The following is a 20,917-nucleotide window of genomic DNA, read 5'->3' as shown; positions in this document are numbered from 1 at the left end:
GATACGCAGTGGTTTTAGCGCCCGCCAACCTGACCGGTCAAAGAATAATAAACATCTTTCCACTGCGGACACACACACCACACTGGACGGTGGTGCACACGGAATGAAGCGCCGTGACATCATGTCGTGCCGGTCAGTGATTTGCTTCTCGGGCGGTGTTGAAGTGTGGCGCTGAACGTACGATGGGATGCGATATTCTATGAAATCGGACAAGGCAGGCTGAGTAATTGGACATGATTGTGCTAATAAATCAAGCTGCTAAGTGATATCGAGGGTGGTAAGGTTTTGCACGGTTGTGGTTGAGATTGTTCCGCCGGTGACAATAGGGAATGATATGCGGTGTACGTTGAAATGCGAAATAGTGGGAACATTTTTTGTTATTGGAGAACACTGCAAGGGATATGCTTTAAGTGATTGGTGTAGCATTAAAGTGAATTGGTTGAAGATGTCCTCACTAATGCCTATAATAGATGTGTTTTTTCTGATTCGTTTTGCTATAGTGCAGGAGTCTCCAAACTTTTCAGTTCGCGGGCCGCATTGCTTCAAAATGAATCTTGTTGAGGGCCATTTTGACGCTACCTTTAGAATGAGTGGAAGTTCAAATCTCGTTTTAATAAGAAAATATTATTGAAATATATCAAATTTCTGCAGCTTTCTTTTATTGAATCTTGATTTTCATCTTTCAGAAGTAAAGAAAATAATCTGTTAGAAAAGAAAGCTATTTAATTTAACCTTAACCCAGTCCTCGCGGGCCGCATTAAAGGCGCTTGAGGGCCGCATGCGGCCCGCGGGCCGTAGTTTGGAGACCCCTGCTATAGTGCACACGAGACAGATGACAAAGTTCGTCTAAAAATCTTAATAAGAATTCTAAATATTACTATTGGCAAAACATGTTTTCCAACCTCTTCTCACAATCGCAAATTACGCATAAGGTTTATAAAACGAAGGTAATATATGGTTTAATCAGAGCGGAAAATTGATTACAGTTTATGATTTCTAATATCTTTCTGATTTTAGTCCAACTCATTTTTAGAAGAAAGGCAGCGGTCTAATGTTGTTGCGTGCAACATTGTTGTTCGGAAACATATCGTTGAGGTGGTCTATGAATGTTGCTGGCAACATTTCGCTTTGAAATTGTTTAGCGTCAAAAATTAGCCAATTAACAGCTCAGAGCTTATTTTTCATCATTAATTTGTTGAATAAAGAATTGAAAAAATAATATATATACCAAAAAATATATTCTTCTTCTTCTTCTTTGGCACAACAACCGCTGTCGGTCAAGGCCTGCCTGTACCCACTAGTGAAGTGAGATTGGCTTTCAGTGACTTTTTATTACCATATCAGGATAGTCAGTTCTACGTATGGGGGCACGGTCTATTCGGGACTTGAACCCATGACGGGCATGTTGTTAAGTCGTACGAGTTGACGACTGTACCACCAGACCGGCCCAAAGTGCAAAAAATATATTATAAATGCTTAAATTCCAAATTTAGCGGATGTCAACAAAACGCACACTGCTGCTGTTTCATTTCATAAACCCGATTACCATGACCAAGGTAAATAGAAAATGTTGCCAGACAAAAATCAAATTTGTTTCAATTTGGCCGGCAACAAAGTTGCGCTAGCTGTCAAAATCCATACATTTTGCCAGCAACAATGTTACGTGCAACAAGATTAGACCACTGCCTAAGAAAAATTATAAGAAAATTACTATAAACCAGATTAAACCATTTATTGGGGCCCTTTCCGTTTTAAGTTCTTAGGCTGAAATTTCAGCCTGTCAACTGTTTGTATTGTATAGCTGTTTTCGAGCAGCTATCTAAGTCGGTATAATATACAGGAGGGATAATCTCAAGGTGTATGAATTTAGAAGACTGAATTTTATCGTTCTGTTTCTGAATGAAGATTTTAAGAGTGTTTTGTGTATTCGACAATCCTCCAGAACGCTTGTTTGAGCAAAAGTTTTCACCCGTTCTGTCAAAAAGTGATGTCCAAATTTGATTATAACAACATGCTATGAGACCACCTGGATCGCTTCAATGTACTTTGGGATAAATGTAAAAATCACCTTGTATTGCCATTTTTCCGAGCAGATACTCGAATATAATTCTAGCTTTGAGGCTAAAATAATATAGGCTGAATCGCGGGCTAACTTTGTGTGTGGTTTTATATAGAAGGTATGGATTTCAGCCGCCAATTGTCAAACTTCATATAAAAAAGCTGGCTAGTATCGTGAAACGCCCCAATCTTGGTACGATTTTGATGTCAGCTTGAAGTTCATTAAGGAAGCAATTGAATTGATCATGCTTATCTGCAAGAAATAATGCAACTCTACACGTTTCTGTACGAATATCAGTTTTCATGATAAACATGTTCTGTAAAGTTTACGACAACCGAAACAAAAGCGTCTCTAGAGAGGGGTTTGGTATATATTCAGAACAAGAACATGAGAATTTCTATATCCTCTCTGTCAGGTTTCATTTTTATTTTTTCTTTGGTACCAGAGATTCACTGTACATTGACTTTCATCCCACAGACATAGCCCAAGAACACGCAACATGACACGAAATAAGGTCATCAATAGCGGAAAGATGGATGCTGCTTAAACCACATTTTAACTAGAACACAATCGACCATATCATATGTCACACATCATCATCATCATCATCATCATGACATCAGTGTATTCTAGGGTGTACATTATCATGTTGCTCCCTAATAAAGGAACACTCAACTACAAAGCTCTATTTTCACAGACTAGAAATGCTCGGATTGTTCTTGAACCGGATCTTCAACGGAAGGTTTAAATGGCTCACTTCAGGTATGTAATGTTTGTATCCTTTCTGTACGCCTTCCATGCATTTTGTTCTGCAAAATAAAAAAAATTCTAGAGTTTTCAGATAGTAATAATAAAGAAAATTATTCATAAGAAAACATGGAACGATAATGTACTCATATTTCGATCCCCCAAACCTTCGCAACCGTTACACGCTTCAATATCCTGCAGTACAACCATTACCTGTAATCTCCTTCTCCCCGGAAACGTGAGCAATTGTACCACCATCCCCCGGCACACTAAACCCGAATTTCATATGACCTACATCCGAACACGCGGCAAAGCCAACTAACCGTGTGCCATTGCAATGCAAAAAGCGACCAGAAAAAAAATCAATAACCGATTCGCTCGCTAAAACCTCACGTACGGTAAGGGTATTATGCTGTCCCAGTACCAGGGCAACCGTACCCAACAAATGGAGACGCATGGTCGCGCATTTCAAGAAGCCGGCACGTCGTATACCATGCCACTGTAGGTGTATGTGTCCCAATAGTTTACAAACAAATGTTGCCAAAACCGATGCCAAAGCAACAGTTATTTGTTGTGAATGTTCCTGCTGCGCCGTTGCTTTGTTGTTATGTGTTGTTGGTTGTGTTGCGGTGAATTAGCTAAATGCATCGGCCGTATCAAGTGGCCGTCGTATCGTTGATTAATTGCGGTTTAAGATCTTTTGCCGCCGATCGGAACGGCACGCCTAACTTGCGCTGTGGGTAGTTATGGGAAGCCGAACCCGTTCCACCAATGGAGAGAGAGAGAGAGACAGGAAGAGACAGACGATCAATTGAACGTCAATTTCCTTCAATTGACGTTCGTCAATGCGTGTCAGTGACTGCGCCCGGTTCAATTGGCTATGCATCTAGCCGTGCGAATATTAAGGTCGAATGTGAAATGAACTGCAAGAAGAGTAAAATGACTTTTCGGTGTAAATTGCTAACCCTTCAGTATCAAAGAATATCTCCCAAGTGTTTTTAAAAATGCATATAAAGGACAGAACTTTCACCAGCAAGATTTACATAACGACCTCGCAACTTAACGATCATGCCCAGAAGCTGTCAAGCCATAACCTAATACAAAAATGCTATTTGAAAGGGGTAAAAGCTAGACAAAATCCTTTCATTTACATTTCCTTTTCCCTCAGTTGCAGTAAAAAGCGAGCAGACATTCGCCGTCGTTGTACGATAATGTTGGCCTTACTCCTGCTGCCTGGCATTGGGGTTAGGGGTTTGGGAGAGGCAAAGCAGGGAAATGCTATGTAGAATGGTACAAAAAAGAAACTAGATCGCCACGAACGCCAATACATCCACAGCACCAGCCACCAGGGGTTGTGTTTCACAACCATTTGCCTACGCCTAATTGGCATTTCCGTATGGTTTCCGTATTTATTCCCTGGTGTTACGATTTACTTGCTCTGCTTTTCTTCTGCTGGCGGTGGCGGTTTCCTTTCCCATTATTCCATCGTACACAGTATATATGGGGCGTTACCGAACAAACTGCACACAGTGCGGGAACGGAGTAGAATCCAATCCGACGGTGGTGAACATTGCCCGTTGCACAGTGAACTGTTATGCGGTGCAGATTATCTAATACAGGAAGCGGTCGTAGCTCCAACACTGTATTGTGATTATTGCAGTACCGCTTTTGTAGTGTTGGAGTGCTGGAAAGGAGCGCTGTTTCAATGAAATGTACCACCATGGAAGGTGGTAAAAATAGACTTGCAGAGGGTGTTTTGTGCATGCCGAGATTCAGTGCCGCAATTGCAATTTAGTCCAGCTGTCGAGTGCGAGATAGCACACGTGTAGGAATATCCTTTTTTGAATTTATGATGGCAATGAGTGCTGCAGCATAGCGTCTACCAACAGTCAGGGGAACAGAGCAGCACAAAAGAACGTGCTTTTGAAGCTTTTGTGACGTGTGTGTGTGTGTGGAATAATTGGAATTCAGAGCAGCCTTTCCCAGGGACAATGGGAAATTTCTACCGAAGAATTCCTGTACAGAAAGCCCTCTTCTAATCGACACATTTCAGCCCACTGTTACGGCATGTGCAGGATTGAGTAATTTCTCACCTTACGAAACACGCACACGGCACGCTGGCACGGCTTTGCTTCACGCACGGTAGCCAGCACAAACGCACCGTGAAGGCAGCCGGAAGTCACCAGAGCACTGTTCGCCTATGCCGAAACGGCAACCTATAAATGTGATGATTTGCGAACTAGTTTCTTACTAGCTGTTTCTTACTCGGCCAAGCTTGCTAGGTCACCGGACGCACCGGGTACCGGTGTCCGTAAGCAGGAAGTCACACTTCAGGAGTTCCTTCATCATCACCAACGCTAAAGGTGGGAGAACTACCGGATTTCGAAGCAACGATTACGTGACCACAGCAGGGCAGCCATTTGAGATGGGCTGTTCGTTTGTTTTTTTTTCATTCACCCTTGGTGGTGGTCCCGTAATGCTTGGCACGAGCACGGCAAAACGGAAACGATCCCAGCGGGGACAAAGACGACGAAAGTACGCTGACGGACTGACGGACGTGTGACGGGTTCTCGCGCTGTGCTAGACACTTTGTGTGAATGTGTGTGTGTGTGTGTGTTTGATACTACGGGATTTCCAAGCTCGTTTAATGTGCGCTTCGACCCATCACTACCAGTGCAGCAATCATTTGTTCACACAAAAATGGGGGTGTTATCACGTTTCTATCAGACCGAGCTCCCTTGTAGAACCTGAGACTGAGTGCGGGAGTAATTTTTTTTTTTTTTGCTTCTAGTTTTGTTTTGTGGGCCCTACCGACACAATGCGCAGCATACCATTACATGCGGTTGACACCCTTACTACCCTTACTCACGAGGGGACACGAGTGGAGAACGGGTGTTTTGTTTTTTTACATTTACAAGGGTAAGCCAACACCTGGTTCAGTGTTACACTCGTAGTGCGGTGTGTGTTGTCTTTGATCGAAGCAAGCGTGTATATTGCGTTTGAAAGGGACCGCGAGGGAGAGAGAGAGAGAGAGGGATACATTAAAACTTTGAAGAATCGTGTATTGAAGCACGAAGCACGAACAACGAAGAAACTGGATCGATCGAATGTTTAAGCGTAGCCCTACAAAGGTCACCACGTACTGCTGCATATTAATGAGAGGCGGGGATGGAGATCCAACTCAACATAATGTTGGGTGCCGGAATTTTGGTAGGCCTAAGTACGCCAAAAACTCGAAGTTTCGAAGGAAAACAAAGTTTTTGATCATCATTATGAATTCTGTTACTAAGACTTAAGTCCCAAAGGATCAACAAAAAGGCATAAGTGAAGTAATTGAAGAGGGTGGAGGACAGATTTTCTAAAATAACTTTCTTTGTTTGTTGTTTATTCAGCATTTATAATCGACATTCAAACTTAACTGAAAGTTTTCAGCCCATTACGAGCTGAGCAATATTTCTTCATAAAAAAAAGAATCTTCTTAACATAAGTAAATCACAATAGATAAGACTCAGTATATGAAATCAAATCTCAATGTCTGCAGAACTCTTCAAAACCCCCAGCTCGAGAACTGTCGCCCGTTATCACTAACGATAGTTTTGGGCATACCAAAACGAGAGCATCAATGAAACATTTCACCTGTGGACTCTGTAGTAATCCGTTGTCGTTGAAGATATCTCAAGTCATTTGGAATAAGCATCAATTACTAGTCACTAGAATGGTCCAGCCAAGTTTATGTGTAATCTTTGCTGCACTTAGACCAAGGTAGACCGCGCGCTTTGTAAGATCTTGCCATTTCAGCTGTGTCGGAATCAATCGGCGTAACTAGCTGCTAAATTCTAGCTATTGTTTTCATTTATTCCATTCCGGGGTGCCCATGAATGGTCAATATTCGCAGCCTGATTATTAAAGCAGTGTTCCTATCTAGCTTTAAGTATGAAAAACGTCGAGCTCCACTCTTTGTAACTACTTTGTATCGTACGAAAGGATAATTTGTGCTCTTCAATAGGTTCGCTTGAGGATTTGAAAGTAAAAAATCTGAATTAAATAAGCGAATACATTTGCTATTAGACTGTAATCATACTGGGGCCCTTCACCATTCTAGTTAGATTCTTATATGGAGTTTGACAGGCTGGAATCATGTAAACACTCCATACGAAGCCGCACACAAAACTAGTCTGCGATTTTCAGTCTAGATTATTTTAGCCTCAAAGCTAGAATTAGATTCGAGCACCTGCTCGAAAAAAGGCAAAGCAAGGTGGTGTTCTGATTAAGCCCAAGGTTCATTGAAGAGACCAGGTGGTGAAATCTACAATAAAAGTGTATGTAGTCCGGGTGGTCTCATAGCATGTTTTTATAACCAAATTTGAACGTCACTTTTTTAAAAGACGGGTGAAATCTTTTGAACCAAACAGGCTTTGTCGAGTCTTGACGAATGCACAAAACTCTTTTAAAATCTTCATTCAGAAGCAGAAGCCATAAAAATCAGCCTTTTAAATACATACACCTTGGGATACGTCCTCCAGCATATTATACTCACTCAGATAGCTGCTCGAAAACTGCTATAAAATGCAAACAGCAAACGAACTTAAAATGGAAAGGGCCCCACTAATAGACTCTATAGATCGTAGGAAGCTCTTGTTATTGGCCACCAATGACTTATGTTTTAAGCTTTATAAGAATGTATCTTCTTCTATTTGACGTCTAAGGTAGAGATGCCGGCCTATACAGGCTTTCGAAACTTTATTTAGTTTCGCAGCAACCGGATAGTCATTCCATGCTACGGGAGGACGGTACATTCTAAGCTTGCCCCATGACGAGCATATGATTCAGTCGTACGAGTTGACGAAGACGGTTTTATTCCTCAACAATTTCCGACTCGAATCAAAAATACATCCGATAACGAGACATCTCCCTTGTGACAAAAGGACAGTTGTGATTGTTTTGCATTGCCTGGCTTTAAATAAATGAGCTTGAACAATGAATTGTTCATTAAACAAAAGGTACGTTCAGACAGAAATAAATAACACACACACACACACATCAAACTCCGAAGGCTTTCAAGCAGTCAGAGTCATTTGGAAATTTTCAATCACAGACAAGAAACAAAAGAAAATTCAAACCACAGCGAACTGTACTCGAAGCACGAAGCATTCATTCAAACAACAGAGGGTGGTTGAAAATTTGCATTTTCCATTACGTTTCCGAACACATTTCCCCAGCGTCTGCAGCGCGCTTTCCAATCTTCTTCGAAAATAACTTTCTCAAACTGTGTTTGATCGTTTGGAAGACCTTTCGTTTTCTGTGATTCTTTTGAACTTTTCCCCATTTTCTTTCGGGAGATCTGTCGGGAAAGCCCAACGAGTCTGCTATGTTCAAACGTAGCGCCCGTTCACAATTTGCGATCGATACGCATAGCTTCACATACTGCCGCGTGATGGTTCTATGCTGATGGTTATGCTTTCACTTTGCCGGTTGTTGAGAGATCTAGCAAGGAACGGTTAAAGATAAAACGGAGCAAATTAATATACGTGCCCAATTTAGATCAATATTTGCTCCATTTTGAACCGCCGCTCCTTTAAACACATCGGCCCTAGGGATCGTTTTGAATGCTTGTGGTGGTTCTGTGCCACCGCAAGTGAGTACGCCCGAGTATGATTTATGAGGCTCGCTACATCAGTAATTCTTCGCCAGCTTCCATATCTTTACTGCCCTGCCTAGACTTGGGAAGGCATATATTTATGAGCACCATAGGGCGGCTATCACAGAAAGAAAGATATCACAAACAGACCCCCGCGTCGTCCCCTGATAAAACGTGCTGAATAGAAGACATATTATTTTACTATCTGTCAACAGCCGGCAGCACACAAACGGTGCTGGAATTTATGAGCCAAAAAGCAAAACCCAGTGGCACAAGGACGTCCCACAGACATTGGCATAGGCCGTCAAGGAACTGATTTTTCATTCTTTAATTCACAATAATAAATTCATCAGACAGGCATTCTCTCGCACACACAGACACACAAACAGAGATATCATTATTCTGTGCGTGAAAACGGTATTATGATTAATCTATCTCCGTGTCGCCCGGGTCGGCGTTTAGCAACATTTAAATCCCACACGGACAGTCACCATTAATTATTTCCTCCCCGTGTGCCGTGTTTCTGCCCGGGCAAACCGGGTGTTGCATATCATTTGGCAGAATTATCATTCTGGTGGCTGGCAGGCAAGCATTACTGACACAGCGCGCAAGGGGTTTCATTCGGTGTTTTTATGAACCAGTTTGTCCGTGACCCCCTTTTTTTTTGCTGACGCCCAATTACTAATTTATAATGATTTGTGTACGCGTACGGTTGGTTTCCGCCCAATTTTTATTCTTTGCCCCAGCGATGGGTTTCAGCGCGAGCTGGGCGGACATTCTGGGCAAGGAAAGGCTTGATTGCTTCTTTCTCACTTCATTTCTTAAGGGGCAATTTCAGTGCAAGGTTTGGGTGTGGAAAAGATACCGCTTTAAATGTCCAGGGAAAGAGTGAGTTTCAGGTGTGGAATTTTATTTTTAGGAATTTTATGAGTAGGAAGGACTGCTGGAAAGATCAAATAGCATTAACGCATTATTTGACTTGATTTAGTGCTCGAAAGACATTAAATGTTATTTATTTATGGCTCTCTATAGACAACGTTTATGATGTATTTAATTGATATATTGTATTCTCCGGTCCCGTGGTACAGTCGTCAACTCGAACGACTCAATAACATGCCCGTCATGGGCTCATGGGTTCTAGCCCTGAATGGACCGTCCCTCCGTAGCAAGGATTTAACTATTCGGCTACGTGGTAATGAATTAAGTCTCGAAAGCCGGTATAGGCCGGCATGTCTGCGTAGGACGTTACCGCAAATAGAAGAAGATTCAATTCTCCAGCTTAAATAGCTTAAATTTAAATTCTCGATTGCCAGTTCAAAGTCACAACTTGAGTGTATCGTGAAGATGTCTTTGGAGCAAAATGAACGTTAATTTCAATAAGTACTCCTTGAAATAGAGCACAAGACAATTGTTGGGAACCATATTCTTGCTTTTGGTATACAAAACGCCAATACTTTCACTTTCAATCGATCACTAAATAGACTTTAAAGAGGACTCGAATCGAATCATCAATCAACTGAATCAATAAATTTGAGCTATTTTTAAACCCCGAAAGAACGATACACAATCAGGCGATAATCGAATGTGAACATGCTAATGGATTATCGTCTACCCAAGAAATTGCCACGGTTCAGGGCAAATATGTTTTCGACAGTAAATTTGTGTAAAGTTTTTGTATGATTTGGCAGTCCGTAACCGTAACCGTCAGGCCCGCAGCCACGTGTGTTTATAGCAAGGTAGAGACACGATCGGAAACATTGATTGCCTACAGTTGCTCATGGTCTCACACAGCTTAATTTTAGACACATTCGTGATGCTTCTACATATAGCAGGGACAATAATATGATCGGAATAATAGGTTCGGCGAAAAGCGAGCAACTCAACATGTAAACAGCTATGTTTGAATAATCGTTGTTGAGGAGTAGATAAATATTTAGACAAAAATTAGAATAAAAATCACAATCAAAACGACTCAAAGTCTGCTCAGACAAGAAATCAAATCATATTTTTATTGGTTACAATCTAACTACACAGCAAAATATTAACCAAATGCTAACAACCAGTAGAGAGGTTTCTGGAAATGGTGTGGATTTATGTATCACTGTTTTTTCTCCGAATTCATCCCACTTCCCGAGCGCTTCTGGAGAACCAATTGGCGCTGCACGAAATAATGCCGGCTCGTATTGCTGCTTATCGGTGAACAAATAAACAAATAAACCAACTTCACCATCCAACCTTACACCCTTTTCGCCTTCCCCGTCCACCAAAGAGAGAGAGAGAGAGACTCCATGGTGCCAGATCGAAAGTTAGCGGGCAGCACCGAGTGAAAGGTAAATTGAGTTTGGAGAAGTAGCGCTGCGCCTTTAGGGCTGTTGAAAGAATTTTGGCAAGCTGGCACCATTTTTTCTTCTCCCCAATTCCATCCCGAAGGCCCTGGAATGTGATGCAGGGGGGAACACACCACAACGGAGTAGCGCTAACAATTTATGAGCGTAAAAAGTGTTTCAGTTTCAGTTGCTTTCCCGTTCACGATCACGAGCTCACTTTTCTAATTTCGATTTCCAACACCGGAATCCGATCCGCTGTGGCAAACGGAGGTTGAAAAAGGTTTTTTTTTATTTCCACCATCCACCCACCTTTCTACCCACAGAGTTCAATGCTTCTCCAAATGTGCTGCCAAATGTACTGTTTTCTTGTTCTGGGCCCCTTTCAACAAGCGCCCCGAGCGGCACAGTTCCATTTTGGGGTTGGCGAATCGAAACAAAACATAAACAAACACACGGTACATGTGAGAGCAAGCTGTGCGTTCCCGATGGCGGCAGATCTTGCGCCCCGCAAGGGTTACATGAACTTTCGACTTTGAACCATCCAAAGGTGGGGCACACCGTCGAACCAGCAGCATATCTTTTCTTGTGTGAGCACAGCTTGGCGTTGGCGTTACCGGTGCATATCGGTTAGTATTTTGGTAAAGGTAAACCAGATGTAAGCGAACATTCCCCATTTCTCCAGCAGGTGATTTTTCAATTGTGTTCTGCTGTCTGTTCTTACCGCAGCGCACAGCTCGTTTTACACAGTGAAGGCTGTGTGCTGTAAAAAATTATGCTTTATCTCGTGCGGGAGCAAAAGCAATCGAGCGAGAAGATGTAACATTTACATTATCAACAAACATGAATATTGAAGTAATTGTGCTGTGCCATATTGCGACAAAGGTATGTAAAATAAGAAAGTGTTTAGCATGGTAAAAGCCGTAACAGTGTGTGGGAAAACCGGCTTGGATTTCCACACTGGCATAAATCTTGGAGGTTGAAAGCTTTTAAAGAGTTTAACGAACATCTAGAGTAGAAACTAGATGCTCTAATAACCAAAAGAGAGTTCCCAATTCGTACCAAAAGACAGTTTATAACCCTAGTGCAAAGTTCTTCTCTCCAGAACACAAATATAAAACGATAATTTTAGGAACACTTCTTTTTCGTCTGTATACATTTTTTAAACTTTTTCACTAAATCAAACTACCCTGACGTCAGTGACGTTTACAATGCCGATCAGAGTTTACTACAGCCTTGCAGCTTCTACCCTCAGCAACAGTTCGCCAAAAGCAAGACACTTGTTTCTGGTTTAGAGCAATTTAATAATTCACAAACATCTGAACCAGCGTGTTACACCTCCGCCGTTCTGAAAGGATGCAGATGTTTGTGCGATGTACTGCTGTTTAATAATGTAGCTTAATTACTTTCCGCGACTCACGGGGAAACGAACAACTTTTCAGATTGCAGCTTTCTTTTCTCTGTCGTTTAGATAAATTGAATTAAATATTGGATTAAGATGATGTTGTTTTTTTTTAATTTTTGTATCCTTTGTTTCTGTTATTGGATTATTATTCGAATTAATTTAAATACTTTTCATATTTTTCTTAAGCTCCTAGCATGTTTTTAGAAGTATGTTAAGGACCATCATACGAATATTTCACGACGAACGTAAAAAGAACATTTCAATACGATTAACAGTTATTGTAATATTTTGTTGTTAAAAAATGTTGTTAAAAGGTTTTTGCGATTAATTCATTTTTGGTAATTACTTTACAATTGATTAAAATTGTATCTTGATAAACAAACACTGCTCTATTTTTACTGCATTGCCTCCTCTCTCTGCTTATCGAAACAGCTACTATTAGTGAAGTTTATTTTATAATGCTACAGAACAGAACAATTACAGCCACAGGATTCATTATTTGTTGATTTTTTTTTCATATTTATTTATTAACTTACTCAACCCTGTTTTCCATCGACCTTAATTTCACTTGTTATCTCATTTTTCATCATTAAAAGCTTCTTTGGAACAATTTCTTCTATTTTCACACTAAAACAATGCGAAATTGCACCGTGTAATTATAAAATACATGCATTTTCTGCACGCTTTCACCACTGCCTCCTGTGAGAATCGAACTCACGACCGCTGGTTTACAAGACCAGCGCTCTGCCTACTGAGCTAAAGAGGCACCGTTGACAAAACCACACTCCGTAGCTATCTGCTTCGGCGCGTACCCTTTGTCGCTCGTTCTCCAAAAAGCCCGTTCTCCAGCCCGGCAACAGCTGTTCAATTTAGGTGCATTTTCCCATCTATTCATCTACCCGGAAAAGTAAAATCGACCGGATTGTACCTTTAGATCATCTTCTTTCTCTCCGCTCCATTTTATCATGTACCGCGCCACTACGCACACAAGCGCAAGCTGTAACGGAAGCTTCGAGACGGGAATGATTCTATTGGAACCCATTTTTTTTTAAACTCATCCACGTGCTTACTTATGGCTTACGGTGGTATAAACGATGGACACGCTAGAAGCACAACGAAACTAGCTCAACTGCGACGAAGCACCCGAAAACCGACCGTGCGCTAGAATTGCTGCACAAATCTATCATCTGTTGAACGACGAGCAGCTAACGAGACGCGAGGCCAACGGGTCACTGGCCATGCCCGGGCAGAAGGTCGCACAAACAGTGCCGTTCGGTGCTGGAAACAAAATGAAGAACTTGCTAGCTGCCGCGCCAACAGTGCGAAGGTACGAAGCAACAACAAAGGTAAATTCAATCTCGTTTCTCGACTATGTCATATGTCACTTTGCACTGTTTCACCGTTGTTGCACTGGGCCTGTCAAGTTGTCCGTTTGAATTATGCTTGAATGTTGTGTGCTCAGCTGTAAATGTAATGAAACAACGCTTTGCTAATTTATTTTGTGTGAGAAATATTCACACAGCGTTGCGTTGGCTGCACATGGATAGGTTTGGAGAAAATACAATTAAACGCATCGTTCTCTCTCTCTCTCCCGTCGGTGTCTTTGGAGCAAACGGGGACAATCTTTCGTCGCAGTGTATCGCGGAGCCGAGGTACCGTCACTTACGGTGAAGCTGATTTTGGCAAACGCCGAAAGAAAGGAACATTCTTCAGCGGAGAAAGTGTATGAGGCCGTTGCCTGCTCGTTTTATTCGCGCTGGCATTCTTGCTTTTGCTGCTGGGGGAATGGTTGAGATCATTCTGCACAAGACAATAATGCGAAATTTGTAAGTGAAATTACTGACCCGATTTTTTAGATTTTTTTTGTCTCGGTAGATATGAAGTATTTACTTGTGGAATGTTTTTTGAAGCCAAATTTGGGGCTGCAAAAATGAAAGATTCGGTAGGCGAAAGAGAAGGCCTTTTTTGTGCTTTAAAATCAAAGATGCAATGTGATGAGGCATATATACGTAAACATTTATGTATTAATTAACAGTAAAGTATTTAAATTTTAGAGTTTTTAGAGAATTTATTAACTTAATATTCAACTAAATTTTGATTTCATTTCAGAATGTTTATATATTATATTGCATTATTCTCACCCTCAAACATACACAAAATTAAACATTTATAGTTCACAGTTTTGAAGAAGTTTCACTTCCAATTCTACACATCAATGAATCGGACATAAAATGGGCCAAATTTACCAACCCTTGCCCTTTGACCCTTTCCAAACCCCATATCCCTATTTTGAAAAGCTATAACTTGTACTACAACTATCCGCCTGTGTTTATGATCATAGCTCCCTCGAGCAAGGTCATCATGCTCTGTCCGGGGGGCGTCGGGCCAGCTCCGGAAAAGTTAATCAAACCAAACGTTGATCGACCCTTTCGGAAGTGTGCAGAGAAAACAGAATATTGATCTAGACTAGCTCGAACTACTCTTGGCTACATCGCCCCGGCAAGAATTGTTGGTCAAATGGGTTAAATTTATGGATTTTTTACATCTTCCGCTTTCTTCGTTGTCAGCCTATGTAGTGTAAAGAAAATCAAAACGAGAGCATGAGAGTGGTTTAAAAAAAACAAAACAACATTTTTAACCTCGTTGCCAACGCTTCGGGGCGACCGATTGGGCGACGATGATGGCAACGGTCCAGGGTCGGGTCCTTTTGTCCCTGATAGCTTTGTAGAGATTTCTTTTATGTGCTCTTCCTTTTTTCTGTGCTATCTTTGTCGTGAAATTAAATCTTTGAAGCAAGTATCACAAGGGATGAAACCTTAAATGAATTTCCAAGAAAATTGATTGATGTTGTTTTCTCGTAATAATCTTTTTTTTTTAGCAAAATATTAAAAATACCCAGTTTCGGAGTGACACAAAAAGCATCCTCAAAACCCCCACAACATGTAACAACGTTAAGATGGATCACTTTTACGCTCATATCAAGTTATCAGAGACAAAAAATGCATTAACTTGAAACCAATTCCATTTGCTAAAATGAAATCCTCCACTTATAACGATGGACAGCCAAAAAACCCGCGCACTTGAAACCACTTATGGGCTTAGGAAGGTTAGCCCATCTCTTAGTTGGTGCTTATTAATAGCTTAATAGACACGGCCAGCAATTCAAGCGACTCGTGTTAAATTGCTACTGCACCGTCCTGCCGCTGATAACTATGGCAGTTGGGGCCCCGTTGGAACGTTGATGTTGTAAGCAAATTCAACTCCAAGCCACCAATTTGGCTCAAGGTTAATTAGGTGCCGATTGAACGTTATCTATAACGCGTGTGCATAATGTTTCCGTTAATTTATTCGGTCTCCCCATTTAAATGTAACAGTTTCCAGAAGGTAGGAAAGATCACTTCAAACTTCAAACCGAAGAGTGAGCTGCAAATGCAAACCAAATCGTGACTAATGTTATGCATGTTTCGTGTTGAAGTTCGTTTGTCTTGGAGCGGGGGTAAGACGATGCCGATGATGGTCGAAGTTCGACTCACTCGCGAGGGGTAACTTGAGTTTCTTATCATTTGAGTTTGTTTTCGTGTCGTTTTTTTTCCTCTCTGGTGCAGCTGGCGCTTCCGATGAAGTCGCTTTTACTGGACAGCTGGAAGTACACATATTTTCTGTACAGTCGACTTCACCAATACTTCCAAAGGAGAGTAGCGTGTTTGTTACGTACAATTCGTATTAATTTTACGATCGCACTTCAAAGAGGTGTAGACCCCTCTAAAGGGTTCTAAGTGAATAATCGCCTGGTCAGGGGGGGATGTGTCATTGATAATTGGAATATTCTGTTAAAACCCCCTGCTAGTCCAAATTGATCCTATTATCAATGCAAAAACAGCGAAGTGGGATGCTTTTCCACAATACAAACACACTCGCGCACTCGTGAGCATTCAAAACGAAATCGCCACGGTTCGACGTTTACTACAGCAAACAGTGCAAACGTTCGCCTCATTATCAGTGTCAGTGATGATTGTGATTTGCTGCCCACAGGGGGCTTAGAACAGCATCACGCGGACGATACTGTTGCTGGCGATTGCGGAACGAGCGGCCAACTCACCAATCCAAGCCTGAGGTTGTGGGATGGCTCGTGGCATAGAATAGACATTTCACACCTTGGATGTGTCGTGTTTTTTGCCTTCGTTTGGACATTCTTTGTGGAAGAGGTGAAACAAACAAGACTTTCTATTCAATATCAGCAATGGTTGGGGAAGTGTTTAGGGCCAGACAGCGCTTTGGCAGTAAAGGTACGTTGTTAAAAACAAGTCTGGGATGGAAGGGGGTTCATCATACGGCTGCTGGCGTTCTTTTGAAAAACTTTTTTAATGAAGTTTTGTTTTGGTACAAGCCCTTGTCAAAAAAAGTTTTGACAGTTTTGACCCAAATCTGAATAGATCGACTCGTTATTTCATTGGGTTCAATCGGGATAATGCTTATACATAGCTCGTTGCACTCACATCAATTAAAGTCAACAATATCATATACTGACTAACCAGATTATTAAGAAGCGTTTTGTTTTTGTAAATTATATACTTTTATATGCATTTGTTTGATTGTTTAGGACTGCTAGACGACATGCTTATTTATTTTAGTATGTAATAAACGCTGCGTATTCTATATTGCATAATTATATGGTTATTGATTTTTTTTATATTTTAAAGTCGTTGCCACCAAATGTTCGCATCAATGTTTGACTCTAACGCACCTATTTTTGTCTGTAAGTCATCTCATTTTGACTCTTGTTGGTAGTACTTGACTCTGGTAGGTATTTGAGCTGATTTTTGACAATTGTAATTTTACATGTAATAAACAATACAAACACCGTGTAATTTGATTGTTTTTTTTTGAGAAAATTGGCATGACAATATGTACATTTTCAAGTCTATCAATGAAATTATTAATTTTTTAATCAAATTTCAATAATTTCCACAAAAATTGATGCCTAAGAGACAAAAATTCAAGCGCACTGTCAAGAAGGCGAAAGAGACCCTATGAGTTCTAAAACATCTTTAAACCTATAAACAACAAAAACATATCGGGAACTAATCGTTCTTTTAAATAGCAATACTTCTTATACAAAAAATACAACAATAATTATAAATAAGTATTGAATCTTTTATTAATAACATAACAATATGTGCAATTTAATTAAAAAGATATTTAATCAAAATTAATTAAATTTAAAAAGGTGCAATTTAGTATGGCAATCAATGCAAATTAACGATATAAAACTGTATAAAACCTTCACTCAGAATCAGGATGAATATTGTTGTTTTATGTCATGAAAAAAAAAAATGAAGTACTAGTGCGTCTTGAAAAGAGAAGATAATATATTGCATAAAAAAAGATCAAGAAAGACTTGGTAATAATCAAAAGCATACAAGATCTTCTGAAACTTGCAAGGGAAAGCTAAAACAAATTTGAATGGAATGATGCCTTAGAATATGGTTATGAGTCCCTTGCCGATGTAATTACCATAAAATCCTGAGAAAATTTCATATTATTTCCATCCATAATACTTTGCAGTAACTTACTTTAGGTAGGGTTCAAATTTCATCCCTTACATTATCAGTTTAACGATCCCTAAAGGACAGTGCACCACCAAGACAAGATGACTCCCACTCAAGATGATAATATTATGCAAACGCACTGAACCGTGAATATTCTCGAACGTAAAAGCATGCACTAAAGCTATTGAAATGTAATGCATTCTACTACCCTTGCTTACCTGAGAATCATAAGGCTGCAGCCGCTTTCGAACCACGGTATATGTCACCTAATCCGTCGTGTGGCGTGTTTGTAGCGATGCTTCACTGCTTCTGCAAAACCCTCCCCCCACGAATGCATTAACATTATTCACGCTGGAGCAAAAGCTCCCGACAAACATATCTACGCAAAGATGCTGTTTTCTCAGCCTCAACACACACTCACAGGGACACACAGACACACGGAGCAAGATGACGTCCGTAACGCGAGTCGCACGCGTAAAGTGGTTTTCAACGGTTTTTGCGTAACTGGGAGTTGGGAGAAGGGCAAGGCAAGAGATGTTTGCGGTTTGTGATGGACGAGAGAGACACAAAGGGGGAGGGAAGAAAGAGGAAGCAAAAAGAGCCGCTCGCAAAGACCGACACGCTAATGAACGGATAAACAAACCGCGTCCAACCGACCGACCGCGATCGAACCTTTTTTTTTTTGTTCACGAACTTCTCCAGCGCCACCCTCTCGCCGATAACGGAAGCAGTAACACCACCCCGTTCCAGCGAGGGGGTGCCACCTGATTGAGAGGGAGCGGATGATTCCACCGGCAGAACAAAAACAACACACGCGCGAAACAAACGTACACACGCATACGAGCGCGCCCGCGAACACCTTTCACAATCACTTCGCAAATACATAGACACACACAGCAGGCGTTCGTGTGTGTGTGTGTGTGTGTGTGTGCTCTATACAAACACAAACGCACACAGGTCACAAATACGTACACTTTCGTAGAGACCTTCAAGTACAACAAGATTCCAAGATTCCTACAAGATTTCCAGTGCCACACCACCCGTGTGGTTTTGTTTGGGAGGGGGAACAGGGCGGCAGGCGCAGAAGGGTGTAGTAGCATCATCCCCCCAGTAGCACCACCGTTACGCGCTCTCGCTCACACTCGCTCACTGTCGGCGCTGGGCACTCTCTTGCATCTTTTTTTTCTTTTTTCGCCTCTTCGTTCTTTCGCCAAATCGAGGCGGCGGCGTTGAGGAGGGACTGGGGCAGCTGCTCCCCCCCCCCCCCCGAATTCCTCCGACAATTCCAACCTTGCACCACACCCCTCCACCCCTTTCTGGCAGGGTGAAGCAGGCGCGCGGCCTACTGCGTGTAATCGTTGGGCTCAGCGCGCTCTCCCGGGGAATGGAACGAGATTTCACACCACGAACCTTCGTTCACTGTATCACAGGAGGGAACGGAAACACACGCAAAAAACGGAAGCTAACTTTGACCAAATTCCGGACCCTCTAGCAACTTAACACGTATGCACACACACACACACAAACACACCTGTAACACACGGTGTAACGGTGGGCGCTGCAACAGCTCCGTCACAATATTCTGCTCACCTGGAAGCTATTTCCCTACTGTAACGTGTATGTGTGCGTGTGTGTGTGTGTGTGTCAATATAGACACGAATGCACTTTTTGAGGAGATATGGGGAACTTGATGGGGAACTTCTTTTGCCGTTACCTGCACTCTCTCCCTCTCGCTTGATGCACGCGTAAACGCTTTTCTATCTACCTCTGCCTAATGCCGGAACGATATGAAATCACAAATTCCCAAAATGGTTCACTAGGTTCAATAGAGCCACTAAAGAGAGACAGAGAGAGAGAGAAATCAAGGTGCTACCTGGAAGTAGAGCCACCATGTAATCACTCCTGGAGCACGGTCGGGGGGGGGGGACAGTGGTAACCTTTTTCCCGCTTACTTTAACCCCACACTGCTTCCAGTGGACAAACGCAATGGTGCGAAATTGTGCTTCTTCCCTCTACATGGAGCACAAACACACACACGTACACAACATCCCTCACTTCACCCCCTGTGGTTTACTCACTTGCTGCACAAAACTGTTGCTTAAATTTGTTTGCAGTATTTATTTTTTTCACACCACCACTAAGCCACACGCACACCTAGCGCGGGGCTGGACACATTCTTGTGCGCCCTAGAACTTAGAAACGAAACAGCCGAACGAACGAACGAAGGAACACTCACACACGGAAGGGGCGGGGGGAGAGACACACAGAGCGCACCAGCGTGCGCGCCCAAAGGTAACGGTGTAACGCACGTCCGCACGCTACGAGAGACGAGAGCCAAAAACCGAACTGGTCGTGCGTGGAGCAGCCAGCAGGGCAGCGCTAGCTCTCGGCGAGCGCGTTTTGTAATGGGGTGGGGGCGCGCAATAACAACAGCGAACAAGAAGAGCTGACACAAGGGAGGCCGGCTGTGTGCATACGGGGTTCGTTTGTGTGCGTGAAGGGTGTGCTGGCATGCATTGCAGGGTTTGTTGGGTGCGCGGATGGTTGCCTAAGGCCGAAACGGTGAGGTGAGTTTTGATTTTTTTTTTATAACAGTCTACCTTTGATTGCTTTGTCGCAATTCAATAGGGGTGTGGAATGAAGTCACTGGCTGAACTTCGATTCCCTGGAAACTATTGAATATGTGCTTTTAAGTGGGCACGTTTTTCCTTACAAAAAAAAAAATATCTGAAGATCTGATAATGTGATTTTTGTGAATTAAAAAAAAACTCCGGGTTTTCCATAAAACACATGCTTTTGAGCTGGACTGTCAGCCAACTATCGAGCTTTTAACTAAAAAGCGTTCAATTATTCAATTCTGACTGTAAAATGATAGAGCTTTTGAATCATTTGGTAGAATGTTAAAGACGGATAGTCGAATATCGCATTCTTTCTGTTGAAGTTTGCAATCATTCAATGGAATCTATTCGATGCGAATAAGGAAATTATACAAGCTATGAACTTTCCAATTGAATGTGGTAAGACTGTTAAAAGATTATTGACTTGTTGGATTCCTTCTTGCGCACTGGGAGATTTAATGTTATAGTAATTTTATCCTCTGCTCTCAGCCGTATTGTGTGATGAAATAAAAAAATGGTAAGGTGTGTCTCTGATAACAAATACGAGCAATGTTTTTGTACATACACGGCTGTTTAC

General features: G+C 41.8%; 1 protein-coding gene and 1 non-coding gene across 5 annotated transcripts in view; both read right to left on the bottom strand.

Annotated features, from left to right (window-relative positions):
* The window catches only part of LOC121591372 (inositol 1,4,5-trisphosphate receptor), a 40,424-nt gene extending 20,336 nt beyond the window's left edge, over positions 1-20,088 (bottom strand). For 2 of the 4 annotated variants that reach the window (XM_041911772.1, XM_041911774.1), the window contains exon 1: positions 19,801-20,088. The gene's annotated coding sequence lies outside the window, so the exon portion shown is untranslated. The remainder of the gene's footprint in view (positions 1-19,800) is intronic. The other 2 variants (XM_041911773.1, XM_041911775.1) reach the window with 2 other exon arrangements.
* Positions 12,867-12,939, bottom strand: Trnat-ugu. Its single transcript has one exon. It is a non-coding gene; the product is annotated as a tRNA-Thr (tRNA).
* Positions 20,089-20,917: the final 829 nt, after the last annotated feature.

Source organism: Anopheles merus, chromosome 2L (genome assembly GCF_017562075.2).
Source record: "Anopheles merus strain MAF chromosome 2L, AmerM5.1, whole genome shotgun sequence".
Classification (NCBI taxonomy): Eukaryota; Metazoa; Arthropoda; class Insecta; order Diptera; family Culicidae; genus Anopheles; species Anopheles merus.
Note: the sequence above shows the minus strand (reverse complement) of the source record. Positions and strands in the feature narration are given on the sequence as shown.